The sequence below is a fragment of the Pezoporus flaviventris genome, unplaced genomic scaffold (assembly GCF_033815535.1).
Source record: "Pezoporus flaviventris isolate CSIRO_AGI_PZ_B2104156 unplaced genomic scaffold, CSIRO_AGI_Pfla_v1 ptg000193l, whole genome shotgun sequence".
NCBI lineage: Eukaryota > Metazoa > Chordata > Aves > Psittaciformes > Psittacidae > Pezoporus > Pezoporus flaviventris.
Window position 1 is genome coordinate 1,339,767 of NW_026892741.1, and position 11,780 is coordinate 1,351,546.

Genomic DNA, 11,780 nt, shown 5'->3' on the forward strand with positions numbered 1-11,780 from the left:
GGCACCAGTCTGGACAATGACAAGTGAGAAAGGTTTGTCTCACAGAGGGAAAAGGATGCTGGGGCACGAATTAGCAGGGCTCATTTGGAGAGCTTTAAACTAGATTCGAAGGGGGATGGGCTTGTAGCTGGGCTTGCCCCAGTGGGGCAGCGCTCCAGAATTAATGAAGACTGGGAGGCCTCCTACAATCCTAGGGTGAAATCGGTGTGCTCAGCTCGCTCCCTGAAATGCCTGTACACCAATGCGCGCAGCATGGGAAATAAGCAGGAGGAGTTGGAAACCTGTGTTAAGTCAGGAGATTATGATCTGGTGGCAATTACAGAGACGTGGTGGGACAGCTCACATGACTGGAATATAGTCATGGAAGGCTATGTCCTTTTCAGGAAAGACAGGCCAGCCAGGCGGGGTGGTGGGGTTGCTCTTTATGTGCGAGAGCAACTACAGTGCACCGAGTTCTGTCCAGGGACAGATGATGAGCGAGTTGAGAGTCTGTGGGTGAGAATTAAGGGGCAGGCTGGCAGGGGGGATACTGTTGTAGGTGCCTGTTACAGACCACCGGATCAGTGTGAGGAAGTTGACGAGGCCTTCTACAGGCAGCTGAGAGCGGCCTCACAGTCACAGGCCATGGTCGTCGTGGGGGATTTTAACTTCCCTGATGTTTGCTGGAAGGACCACTCGGCAACCCAGCCACAGTCCAGGAGGTTCCTCCAGTGTATGGATGATAACTTCCTCCTGCAAATGGTGGATGAGCCGACCAAGAGAGGAGCGCTGCTGGATCTCATCCTCACTAACAAGGAGGATCTGGTCGAAGAAGTAAGGGTTGAGGGCTGCCTTGGTTGCAGCGACCACGAGATGGTGGAGTCCAGGATCTTGTGTGGTAGGACTAGTAGAATACCAAGTAGAATTGCAACCCTGGACTTTAGCAGGGCAAACTTTGGCCTTTTCAAGCAATTGCTAGGGGAAATCCCATGGGCAGGGCTGCTTGAAGGTAAAGGGGCCCAAGATAGTTGGTTGACATTCAAGGACTGCTTTTTCTGTGCTCAAGATCGGAGCATCCCGACACGTAGGAAGTCAAGGAAGAGGGCCAAGAGACCTGCGTGGCTAAATAGGGAATTGCTGGGTATGCTCAAGTGGAAGAGGAGAGTTTACAGGTCATGGAAGGAGGGGCTGGCCACTTGGGAGGAATATAAGGCTGCTGCTAGAGGATGTAGGAAGGCAGCTAGGAGGACTAAGGCATCCTTAGAATTAAACCTGGCAAGAAGGGTCAAGGACAGCAAAAAGAGCTTTTTTAAATACATGGCAGACAAAACTAACACCAGAGGCAATGTAGGCCCACTGATGAACGGGATGGGTGCCCTGGTGACAGAAGATAAAGAGATGGCAGAGTTACTGAATGCCTTCTTTGTCTCTGTCTACTCTGCTGCGGGCAGTCCTGAAGAGCCCTGTACCCCTGAGACCTTAGATGAAGTCAAGTCGACGGAGCGGTTTGCCTTAGTCGATGAGGAATGGGTTAGAGACCAGTTGAGCAATCTGGACATCCATAAATCCATGGGTCCAGATGGGATGCACCCGCGGGTGCTGAGGGAACTGGCGGAAGTCATTGCTAGACCACTCTCCATCATCTTTACCAAGTCTTGGGAAACGGGAGAGGTGCCTGAGGACTGGAGGAAAGCAAATGTCACTCCAGTCTTCAAAAAGGGCAAGAAGGAGGACCCGGGTAACTACAGACCGGTCAGCCTCACCTCCATCCCTGGGAAAGTGATGGAACACCTTATCCTTGGTACCATCTTAAGGCATATCAAGGATAAGAAGGTTATGAGGGGCAGTCAACATGGCTTCACCAGGGGGAAATCATGTTTGACCAATCTCTTAGCCTTTTATGAGGAAATAACACGGTGGATGGATGATGGCAGAGCGGTGGATGTGGTCGACCTTGACCTCAGCAAAGCATTTGTCACAGTCTCCCACAGCATCCTCACGGCTAAAATGAGGAAGTGTGGACTGGATGATCAGGTAGTGAGGTGGACTGCGAACTGGCTGAAGGAGAGAAGCCAGAGAGTTGTAGTCTATGGGGCTGAGTCTAGTTGGAGGCCTGTAACTAGTGGAGTGCCTCAAGGGTCAGTACTGGGACCGGTATTATTTAATATATTCATCAATGATTTAGATGAGGGAATTGAGTGTACTATCAGCAAGCTTGCTGATGACACTAAGCTGGGAGGAGTGGCTGATACGCCAGAAGGCTGTGCTGCCATCCAGCGAGACCTGGATAGGCTGGAGAGTTGGGCAGGGAGTAACTTGATGAAATATAACAAGGGAAAGTGTAGAGTCCTGCATCTGGGCAGGAACAACCCCAGGTTCCAGTATAGGTTGGGGAACGACCTGTTAGAGAGCAGTGTAGGGGAGAGGGACCTGGGGGTCCTAGTGGACAACAGGATGACCATGAGCCAACACTGTGCCCTTGTGGCTAAGAAGGCCAATGGCATCCTGGGGTGTATTCGAAGGGGGGTGGTTAGTAGGTCGAGAGAGGTCCTCCTTCCCCTCTACTCTGCCCTGGTGAGACCGCATCTGGAATATTGTGTCCAGTTCTGGGCCCCTCAGTTCAAGAAGGACAGGGAGCTGCTGGAGAGAGTCCAGCGCAGGGCAACAAAGATGATTAAGGGAGTGGAACATCTCCCTTATGAGGAAAGACTGAGGGAGCTGGGTCTCTATAGTTTGGAGAAGAGGAGACTGAGGGGTGACCTTATTAGTGTATATAAATATATAAAGGGGGAGTGTCACGAGGATGGAGCCAGGCTCTACTCAGTGGCAAACAATGATAGGACAAGGGGTAATGGGTACAAACTGGAACACAAGAGGTTCCACTTAAACTTGAGAAGAAACTTCTTCTCAGTGAGGTTGACGGAACACTGGAACAGGCTGCCCAGGGAGGTTGTGGAGTCTCCTTCCCTGGAGACATTCAAAACCTGCCTGGACGCATTCCTGTGTAACATTATCTAGGTGTTCCTGCTCTGGCAGGGGGATTGGACTAGATGATCTTTCGAGGTCCCTTCCAATCTCTAACATACTGTGATACTGTGATACTGTGATAATCTGTTAAAAAGATTGTTGCTCTTTTTAGAGCTGATCCAGGGGGTTAATGAAGCTTTTGATCTCGGGACTTGGAAAAAAATTGGGGCACACCTGTGGGATCAAGTTACTTGTGGGTTTAAGGAGGCAAAGTCTCTTGCTGCCCCCTGGTTACTACTAAAAGGGACTCTAGCCGCAATGAAGGCTGAGAAACAGGCAGCAAAATCCGTTTTTACAGCTCTCTCTGACTCGCCTTCACAACAGCAGGGCTCAGCACCTACATTAGATTCAGCACCCGGTGCTACAGCCATGGTAGTGTCATCTGTTTCAGGCATAAAACATTCTGGTCAAAAAACGGTGCACAGTACAGTACGAGAGTTTGAGGACCCTGCGCCTTTCCCCTATCCTGTGTCGACAACGCCTTTACCAGCGGTAGCTCCAGCTGATACTCAGGAGCCAGTAGTGGCTACTGAGCAACCGAAACAAACTGATGTTAACCCTTTTTGTGCTGCTACTGCCCCTAAACTTAATCTCCAAGATTTTTTGCCAGGGTGGGAGTCTCCTGAGGAGGAGAGTGTAACTCCGAATAAATACCCACCTCTGCCACATACACCACCGCTTGCATCGCTCCCACCGGAGCTGCAAAATGAGTGGAACTGGGGACAATGGACAAAATCCTTAGATAAACAATTGCAGAACTTGTGGGACCGTCTGGACAAATTGAGGGAGGAGAGGCAGCAAGCCCCAGAAAAACCGGAAAAAAAGATCAGTCCATGTGATGTGCCATTACCACCGACTCCTACATCTAATAAAGCTAATCCGAGTGCCATGAGATGGCGCGGCTGCATTCAGGATTCAATTATAGATGGTACTATTTTACCAATAGATGTTCCTGCTGCATTCCCTGTTATTATAAATTCTCAGGGACAGTCTGTCTGGACTCCTATGGACTGGAAAGCTATGAAAGAAATTAAGGGAGCAATTACTCAGTATGGGTTGTCTTCCTCATATGCACAGCAAATGTTATCTGCTTTCTTTTCTAGTAGTGTTCTAACTCCAAATGATTGTCTCATAGTGGCTGCAATTTTATTAACTCCTTCACAGCTCCTACATTTTAAAAGCGGGTTTGAGGAGCTTGCTGCAAGGGCTGCAGATGAGAATTCAGAGTGTAATCCTCATCACCCTTTGCACAGTGTTTCATCTGAAATGTTATTGGGAAAGGGACAATTTCACCCTAATGGAGTACAAGCTCGTTTGAAAACTGAAGTTTTACAGCAAGCACAGCAATTGGCTTTAGCTGCTCTGAAAGCTGGGCCGGAAGCAGGAAAGCCTAATCCTTCATATACATCAATAAAGCAGCCTATGTGCAATTTATTGACAGATTGACAGAAGCTATCGAAAAGAATATTGATCTGGCATCTAATGCTAAAGAATCTATGCTTATGTCTCTGGCTATGGAAAATGCTAACCCAGCTTGTAAGCACATTTTGCAGGTTTTGCCAAAATCAGCTGGTCTTCAAGAAATGATGGATGCATGTTCTAAAGTGGGCACAGCAGAGGAAAAGGCTGCATACATGGCTACTCCCTTCGCCGCTGCTGTTAAACCCCTTTTACAACAAGGTCAGGGTGATCATGGGGGTACTAAAGGTATGAGATGTTATAACTGTGGACAGATGGGGGATTTTAAAAAGCAGTGTACTGTAATGAAAATCAGTTCAGCAACCCGCCCCCCTCAGTGTGGTGTTACTGATTTTGCAGACAAATGTATTAAATGTGACAAATTTGGCCACAAGACAATCGAATGTCGTTCAAAATTTAAAAGAGACAGAACCCCGTTGGGAAAGTTGAATGTGAGTGTGATGCCACCCCGCACGACGACACAAAATCAGGGTGTCTGGACTGCATCCCCTCCGCCACCGCAGGGAGTGCCGGAGTAGACGTGGCAGCAGCAATAAATTTTACCATAACTGATACTTCTGTTCATTGTATTCCATCTAAATTAAATGGGTCTCTTGATCATGGGTTATGTGCTTTGCTACTGGGACGATCATCACCATCAAGGAAAGGAATCTTTGTATTACCCAGTGTAATTGATGCTGACTGTACTGGAAATATTGGGATCATGGTGCAAACGCATGCTCCTCCGGTCAACATCCCTGAAAATTCAAAAATAGCTCAAATCTCAAATGATGATCTGACCGATCTCATGCCCCTTTTAAAGGGTGAGTCAAAGGCAGAACAAAAAAGAGTCCTATCAAAAGCTCAGTATGAGGCCTTAGATCACATCATGACAAAAATCACTAATCTTGTCCCGATTGTCAAGGCCAAGCAGTAGGTATAGGCCTTGGAGTCAACCCTCGAGGACTCCAGCTTTGGCAAATGGATGTGACTCATGTACCCTCTTTCGGGAAATTGAAATATGTCCATGTTACTATTGACACTATTCTCTTACAGGACAAGCTATTATTGAACGAACACATCAAACTTTGAAACAGTTGTTGGAAAAACAAAAAACAGGGGAAGAAGGATGTACACCGGTAGCAAGGATACAGAAAGCTGTATATGTTATGAATTTTGTGCAATTGACAGGAGACTTTAATGACCCCCCTGCTATAATACATGGTCAGGCATTAGGTTCAGGTTATATGACTAAAACTCCGGGTATTCTGGTCCAGTACAAGGATTTGGAAACCGGCATTTGGAAAGGTCCTGGGAAAGTAAAACTAACTGGTCGAGGTTATATATGTGTAATTACAGATTCCGGTCTGCGGTGGGTGCCAGCTCAATGGGTGAAACCCTGGAAAGAGTCAGAACTGCCCCAGGACACCCCCCTTGTCAGTGACTGAATTAATTGAAATTTCAGCTTAGGACTTCGTTTTATGTATGTTTTCAGTCCTTCTTAAAGTGAAGGGAGCAATCTTTTTTACGTTAAAGAAGAAAAAACCAAACAAACAAAAAAACTAAACAAAAAAAAACACAAACAAAACCACCATCCACCACCCCCTACCCCCCCCCCCCCCCCCCCCGAGCCTACAGCACAACAAACACAGGATACAGGCGTATTGTGTGCGTTTTTGGTGGTGGGAAGGTCTTTCATATGTTCTTATCAGGGGTATTTGGCATACTGTGACTCATTTAATACAGTCTCTCTGTGATACTCATGAACTAGAAGTTGGTAAAAATAAGTATGTCCAGGTTTCTATCAACCTTTGGAGAACTTTGTAGATATTGCTGGCCACCTCTTCCAACATAGGCTGGCCGCCTGTGTCGGAATGAGTGTGCATTTTGGTCAGTATAAAAGCCCAAGCCTCATGCGCTGTGGGGGAGGCAGAGCCTCTGGGGGGACGCCCGCTAAGGTTGAGCCTGCCACCTCGCACTGCAATGATGCTTCTCGGAGCTGGTTTGCTGTTAGTCTCCACAGGGTCCTTATGCCACGTTCTGTACGTGGGACTGTGTAGTGGGAGTAATAATTGTCTTTTTGCATTTCAAATATTGTACTTGTGTGGAGTGTGCTTATGGGATCCCACACGTGTGTGTGTGTGTTGAGGGCAATCGATGTTTTGTGTATTGTTGGGTTCATGTAAAAGTTTTTAACGGTAGCTGTTTAACATTTTGGGCATGAAAGGGTTAATGTAAAAGTGCAGCTGCCGGCAGGTATTTATACTTGCTGCTGAAGCCGGCAGGCGGCTGTAGCTGCTGCTGAGCAGGCCAGCTTTTGCAGGGATAAAAAAAAAAAAAAAAAAGGAAAAGAGCAATGATGCTGCAAATATGCAGTTTAACTTGTCTACTTCTCAAGAACTGATAACCTGGGGGAGGGGGTATATTTGTGTACACCTGACTACAGGTCCAAGGTCCATGGCGACTGCCTGCAAAGTTTGTCAAGCCTTGCCATGAGCTCGACAAGACAAATGGAAAAAGCGGATGCTTCAGCTACAGGAGCTGACCGAGAATACCCCAAGCAGAATGAGATAGAGGAAGAGAAAAACGAATGACTGCAAAACATCACTTGGGGGCAAATGACAAGTAACATCCTAAATATGTGTGCTTGTAAAGTAGCTATTATTAGAGGTTGTGATTTTGTGTATAAAACCACCTGTATTTACTAGCTAGTTGCTAATAAGAAACTACGCCTTGTATTGTATAGATTTGTCACTTGTAAAAGAGATGTTAAAGTATGGAAATTTGCAGTAGCTGCTAGAAAATGCTAAGGAAAAGCTAGAAAGATTTTAATACAATGGTAGTGTTATAAAGCAGGTGATGGAACAAATTAAGAGGGTGGGAGAATTCCACTGGTAAGAAATTTCTTTGGCTAGTCCCTCCCTGCCATCAGCATCTTCAACATGCTGCTGCACCCTGTAATAGTTACTCTGCTAATGTAAATTTGTGTGTGCCTTGCTGTAGTAGCGACTTGTTGCTGGATGAAGCAGGTGAAACTGTGCATTGACAACAAGGTGCAAGGACTGAGGCTGACAAAATGCCTGCTACCACAGTCAAGGGCAAGACTGGGTTGGCCTCTGTGTTTACCACCAAGAAGAACCTTTAGCTCCGCTGTTGGCTGCAACCCAGCAGGGGTGGAGCGGTGGGGACGCATGCCATGCCAGACCTTGATGTGAAGGATCAGAGAGCTATACAGCCTGTTACCAGAGAGCCATACAGCAGAAAAAAGGGGCAGGCCCAGCAGCCTCTAGTTGGCATATGTTGGAGATATGATCTAGGCCAAATCCCCTGCTCAAGTAGAGTCATCCAAACCATATATAAAAAAAAAGGGGGGAGATATGGAGGCAGTGTTCTCACAGGAGAATGGATAATTGGTACATAAACTCTGAAAATCCTGAAAGATACAGCAAGGCCATGAGAGGCCTGAGGAAGCCTAAACAAGCAAGATAAGAAGAAGCTGGATTTCACAGAGTTAATGAGAACTGTGGACTGTTGGCAAGCTTTCGAGGTCAAGTTCCCACACCTGTGCTTAACCAATTATATGCTAGTTGCAAAGGGTCTTCAAGACATGCATCCAATCATAATATGCCAAATCACTGTAAGTGCATGTAAGAAATAGTATTTAAGGGGTCAAGGCTTTGTAATAAAGGGCTTTTTGTCTGATCATATTGATCTCTGATTGAGTCCATATATATTCTGCGGCATTGTGTTGTCCTTGTTATTAAGTCCTGAATGCTTTTATGGATGATCTGATAAATTCATGCAGCACATACCATCAAAATCTTCACACCCATGGTACTGAGCTAACAATAAAAATCAACAGCTGTTCTGTTCTGCAGTGAGGCATGCCTCACAGAATCAACATCTAAAAGCACAGTGGTACCCTTTCCGGTCTTAAATGTTCCCAGTCTGTTACTAGTAGCTGGAAAGTCCAGTTGTGATACGCTCCTGCACGGATACACTCTCTGTTGTCTGTTTCTCCAGAAAGAGACTGGTTAACTTTGTACAGTTCCCATGGGTTCAACGATGTTCAACGATGAATCGGCATCAATCTTCATTGGCAGCCGTAGCTTGTATAAACGGATGGGTACATCGTGCAGAGATCCATCGGGGTCCTTGTTCTGTGGAGACACAAGCATAGCCTCTTCTCCGAGTTATTAACCTAAAAGGACCTTCTCAGTTATGATTTTCCAAAGACTTTACCATTACCATAAAGGGTTCTTTCCCTGGTATCGGATCTGAGCCTACATGGGTTAGTGCATAAGAATGCCTAATCATTTGGGGGGACATTCATGCCTTTGTGTAAATCAGAACTGGATAATGTTAGAAAATTTAAGACAAACAATGCTTTATTGATTTGTACATTTGGGGTCTCCCCTATCGTTCCCCCTTTTTGTTTTGCTAGCAAGGTTTTTACAATTTGGTGTGTCTGCTGTATCACTGCTTGACCTGTATCATTAACATAACCATCCACTACTCCAGGCAGCATTATTTCAGTAAGATTAGTCTGATCTGAAGTCATTTGAACCTTTATAACGTGGGGCATACCAGTGAATCCTACAGACCATGTAACAGGGCACGCTCTTCTCGGTCAGGCTCATTTTGGCGGGTGGTATTGTATTCTCTTCCCTTGTTATTTCTCTTATCATTATTATTATTGATGGTAGCAGTAGTGATTTGTGTTATACCTTAGTTGCTGGACTGTTCTTATCTCTACCCGTGGGAGTTACATTCTTTTGATTCTCCTCCCCATCCCTCCGGGAGCAGGGGGTGGTGGGGCTGGTGGGGTGGGAAAGAAAGGGGGGGGGAGTAGAAACTGTGTGGCTGACTGGGTTTAAACCACGACATCTAAATATGCTGGGCCTGCCCTTTTGCTCCTGGATGGCTCTCTGGTAACAAGGGAGGCCATCCTTCACATCAAGGTCTGGCATGGCATGTGTCCCCACCACTCCACACCTGCTGGGTTGCAGCCAACAGCAGAGCTAAAGGCTCTTCTTGATGGCAAACACAGAGGCCAACCCAGTCTTGTCCTTGACTGTGGTAGCAGTCATTTGGCCAACCTCAGTCCTTGCACCCTGTTGTCAATGCAGAGTTTCATCTGCTTCATCCAGTAAGAAGTCACTACTGTGGCAAAGCACATACATATTTACATTAGCAGAGTAACTATTGCAGGGTGCAGCAGCATGTTGAAGATGCTGATGGCAGCGAGGGACTAGCCAAAGAAATTCCTTACCAATGGAGTTCTCCCACCCTCTTAATTTGTTCCATTACCTGCTTTATAACACTACCATTGTATTAGAATCTTTCTAGCTTTTGCCTTAGCAGGTAGTGAGGTGGACTGTGAACTGGCTGAAGGAGAGAAGCCAGAGAGTTGTAGTCTATGGGGCAGAGTCTAGTTGGAGGCCTGTAACTAGTGGAGTGCCTCAAGGGTCAGTACTGGGACCAGTATTATTTAATATATTCATCAATGATTTAGATGAGGGAATTGAGTGTACTATCAGCAAGTTTGCTGATGACACTAAGCTGGGAGGAGTGGCTGACACGCCAGAAGGCTGTGCTGCCATCCAGCGAGACCTGGACAGGCTGGAGTGTTGGGCAGGGAATAACTTGATGAAATATAACAAGGGAAAGTGTAGAGTCCTGCATCTGGGCAGGAACAACCCCAGGTTCCAATATAGGTTGGGAAACGACCTGTTAGAGAGCAGTGTAGGGGAGAGGGACCTGGGGGTCCTAGTGGACGACAGGATGACCATGAGCCAACACTGTGCCTTTGTGGCCAAGAAGGCCAATGGCATCCTCGGGTGTATTCGAAGGGGGGTGGTTAGTAGGTCGAGAGAGGTCCTCCTTCCCCTCTACTCTGCCCTGGTGAGACCGCATCTGGAATATTGTGTCCAGTTCTGGGCCCCTCAGTTCAAGAAGGACAGGGAGCTGCTGGAGAGAGTCCAGTGCAGGGCAACTAAGATGATTAAGGGAGTGGAGCATCTCCCTTATGAGGAAAGACTGAGGGAGCTGGGTCTCTATAGTTTGGAGAAGAGGAGACTGAGGGGTGACCTTATTGGTGTCTATAAATATATAAAGGGGGAGTGTCACAAGGATGGAGCCAGGCTCTACTCAGTGGCAAACAATGATAGGACAAGGGGTAATGGGTACAAAGTGGAACACAAGAGGTTCCACTTAAACTTGAGAAGAAACTTCTCAGTGAGGTTGACGGAACACTGGAACAGGCTGCCCAGGGAGGTTGTGGAGTCTCCTTCCCTGGAGACATTCAAAACCTGCCTGGACACATTCCTGTGTAACCTTATCTAGGTGTTCCTGCTCCGGCAGGGGGATTGGACTAGATGATCTTTCGAGGTCCCTTCCAATCTCTAGCATACTGTGATACTGTGATACTGTGATTTTCTAGCAGCTGCTGTAAATTCGCATGTTCTAACATCTCTTTTGCAAGTGACAAATCCATACAATACAAGGCGACGGTCATGGAGTCTGGCAAATGGCTTCTTTTCTGGCAGTTCCAAGTTCTCTTTGTCCTTCTGTTATTTCATATCCTAGGTAGGAAACTCGGGTTTGGATTAGTTGGGCCTTTTGTCTGGATACCCCATAACCATTCAGTCCCAGAAAATTTCATAATTCCACTGTCCACTGGAGACATTCTTTGTTTCTGTAGCAATTAATAGGTCATCCACATATTGTAACAGAGTCCCCGTCCGAGCAGGTGGCTTTCATGATTCTAATTCTCCTGCCAACTGATTTCCAAAAATTGCTGGACTGTTTTTAAACCCCTGTGGTAATACTGTCCAAATTAATTGAGTTTTTCTTCCTGTGTCAGGATTTTCCCATTCAAAAGCAAATAATTTTGTCTTTCTTTGGCCAATGGTAAGCAAAAGAAAGAGTCCTTTAAATCCAGGATGGCAAACCATTTCTGATTATTATTCAATTTAGTCATACGAATTAGCTACTACTGGAAGAATATCCTCTGCAATTTTGTTGATTACCCTGAGATCGTGACCCAATCTGCAACTTTTCCCATCAAATTTCTTTACTGTCCAGATACAAGTATTATATTCCAATTCACATTCAATTAATAATCTATATTTTAAAATTTATCAATGATTTTTCTGACTCCCTTTGATCTTCTGCTTTTAAGGGATACTGTTTTATTCTAATTGGGCAGGCCCCCCTTTTTATTTCCACTTTAACAGGCAAAGTATTTTTTGCCTTGCCTGGAACTTCAGATGTCCCTACTCCCACATATACCTGATTAAGGATTTCTTCTATTT

The 11,780-nt window shown here is 46.1% G+C and overlaps 1 long non-coding RNA gene across 1 annotated transcript in view; it reads left to right on the forward strand.

Annotated features, from left to right (window-relative positions):
* LOC133262200 (uncharacterized) overlaps positions 1 to 11,445 on the forward strand; it is a 205,365-nt gene extending 193,920 nt beyond the window's left edge. Inside the window, exon 3 of the long non-coding RNA XR_009741243.1 lies at positions 11,392 to 11,445. This is a non-coding gene — a long non-coding RNA (uncharacterized LOC133262200). The remainder of the gene's footprint in view (positions 1 to 11,391) is intronic.
* The last annotated feature ends 335 nt before the right edge of the window (positions 11,446 to 11,780 follow it).